Raw genomic sequence first — 2,500 nt, 5'->3', positions numbered from 1 at the left:
TTAAAATAATAAAGCAGGTTCCAGTCCTGTGTCATGTAATATGTATTTTTCAATTAGTCTCTCCTCAACATTTTTAATGTATTTGCCTTGCAGTAAAAAAGGTGCGCTCTATGTCCAGCTGCATTTAGCAAGGAAGCCTGCAGGACTTCTGGGACTTTTCTTTCTCTTTTTCAGCCTCCCTGTCATTATTCTTCACCACCCCTAAATCTATACTGCTACCAGTGATGAGTTGCTTTGTGGGAAGCAGGACAAAGAGAAGGGCAGGGCCTATGCAAATGATGGCCTCAGGGATGTCTGGGAGTCCCTTTCAGCAGTACTGTTAAAATCTGCCTTGCAACCAGATTGGTCGGGTAAGCTGAAAAACACCATGCCAGATTGGGCACCAGGTCTCTAGGCGCTTGGAAGACATATTGGGTCTACATCCCTCAGTTTCTGAGGTCCAAGAAATGTTCACCCTCCACCCTAATAGAGAGGCCTTGGCCGATCGTGGCTGAGAGGGGAAAAAGGTAGCAGGGCAAGATGCTCATGGTTCTGCTTTAATAATGGACCAACTTCCTCTCTCTCCTTAGCTGTGCTTCTGCCTGGCTACTGGGGCTACCAGTTGTAAGCCTGCAGCCCACAAGGAGCTGGTTTGTCCCTCTCACACATGTAAATGGGTAAGCATTCAATTGCACACACCTCCCTGCGTCCACAGATCCTTGCACACACACTTTTGTCAACAAGCTTTTTTGTAGTTTAGAGAATCAGGGACCCATGTTGAAATACAAAAGCAGCACACCACGTGACGGCCATCACATAGAGTCCAGCAGCAAATGGGAAACGTTTAACTAGCCGTGGTCCTATTACTGCAGCTCTACCGTAGAACATCTGCTGGATGAGTCCTCCTGGAGAATATTGAACCTACAACAAGTCTGAGGTAAATAGGAATTAAACAGGAATATAATGAAACAGGGACCTACAACTCTTCCGAGCCAGATAGGAGTTGAACCTACAATCTTCTGATACGTAGTCAGACGCATTATCCGTTGCGCCACTGGCCCTATGTAGACATACCCATCCTTTTGTCCTTAAGAGGGCTAGAAAGTGTGTGTGTGTGTGTGTGTGAAGGCACAAGGAAACCCATCTGACCTCCTGAAAGTCTGTTCTGTGAGGGTTTCCTAAGTTGTACAAAGGACTTTAGGAGAAGGAAGGACCTAAAATCTAGGCGAAATGGTCCTAGATCCAAGGAAATCTTTTAGATCAGGCTCAGTTTCTTAAATAGTCTGCATTAACATAATCAGTTCCCGGTCTGTGTGGGGCTGAGCTTGTGAACTCCTTAGTAATTAGGCGGATACAACAAAAAGGGGTTTAATATTACAATACAGGTTAAAATTCAGACACCTTGTCGTAGGCTCACCTTGTCCGGGGACCCAGGCATGCTGCCTTTCCACTCTCAGAGCACTTCACCTAACCTACTGTGCAGCTGTTTCACCTTTAATATCACTGTTCCACAGGCAGCGTGATGTCACAATGCTCCTTGTCTGTAGCCCAAACTATGAGCCTTTGCAACCCTGACATAATCTACATACTTACGGTGTGTGAAGTCTTGGACCACAAATGCAGAGAAGAATAATAGATTGCTACTCTTCAGACATTTTTTCCCAATGGTTCAGATTTGAATGCTTACTGGCCATCTGAGCATCTCTGCCAGGCCACCCTATGTCTAGAGACTGTAGATTTAGAGAGTTTATAAACATTGTCAGTTCATCAATAAAGTGTGCTCGCTTTGGCAGCACATATACTAAAATTGGAACGATACAGAGAAGATTAGCATGGCTCCTGCGCAAGGATGACATGCAAATTCGTGAAGCGTTCCATATTTTAAACAGTTTTTAGGAGAGAAATCTTTTTTGTTTTCAAGACTAATTAAAATAATAAAGCAGGTTCCAGTCCTGTGTCATGTAATGTGTATTTTTCAATTAGTCTCTCCTCAACATTTTTAATGTATTTGCCTTGCAGTAAAAAAGATGCGCTCTATGTCCAGCTGCATTTAGCAAGGAAGCCTGCAGGACTTCTGGGACTTTTCTTTCTCTTTTTCAGCCTCCCTGTCATTATTCTTCACCACCCATAAATCTATACTGCTACCAGTGATGAGTTGCTTTGTGGGAAGCAGGACAAAGAGAAGGGCAGGGCCTATGCAAATGATGGCCTCAGGGATGTCTGGGAGTCCCTTTCAGCAGTACTGTTAAAATCTGCCTTGCAACCAGATTGGTCGGGTAAGCTGAAAAACACCATGCCAGATTGGGCACCAGGTCTCTAGGCGCTTGGAAGACATATTGGGTCTACATCCCTCAGTTTCTGAGGTCCAAGAAATGTTCACCCTCCACCCTAATAGAGAGGCCTTGGCCGATCGTGGCTGAGAGGGGAAAAAGGTAGCAGGGCAAGATGCTCATGGTTCTGCTTTAATAATGGACCAACTTCCTCTCTCTCCTTAGCTGTGCTTCTGCCTGGCTACTGGGGC

The 2,500-nt window shown here is 45.1% G+C and overlaps 1 non-coding gene across 1 annotated transcript; it reads left to right on the top strand.

The window, feature by feature from the left end:
• Positions 1-1,756: 1,756 nt before the first annotated feature.
• LOC144765274 (U6 spliceosomal RNA) lies at positions 1,757-1,863 on the top strand. Its single transcript, XR_013597277.1, has one exon. It is a non-coding gene; the product is annotated as a U6 spliceosomal RNA (small nuclear RNA).
• The last annotated feature ends 637 nt before the right edge of the window (positions 1,864-2,500 follow it).

Source organism: Lissotriton helveticus, chromosome 6, assembly GCF_964261635.1.
Source record: "Lissotriton helveticus chromosome 6, aLisHel1.1, whole genome shotgun sequence".
In the NCBI taxonomy this organism is placed as follows: Eukaryota; Metazoa; Chordata; class Amphibia; order Caudata; family Salamandridae; genus Lissotriton; species Lissotriton helveticus.
This window is presented reverse-complemented; position numbering and strand designations above follow the sequence as displayed.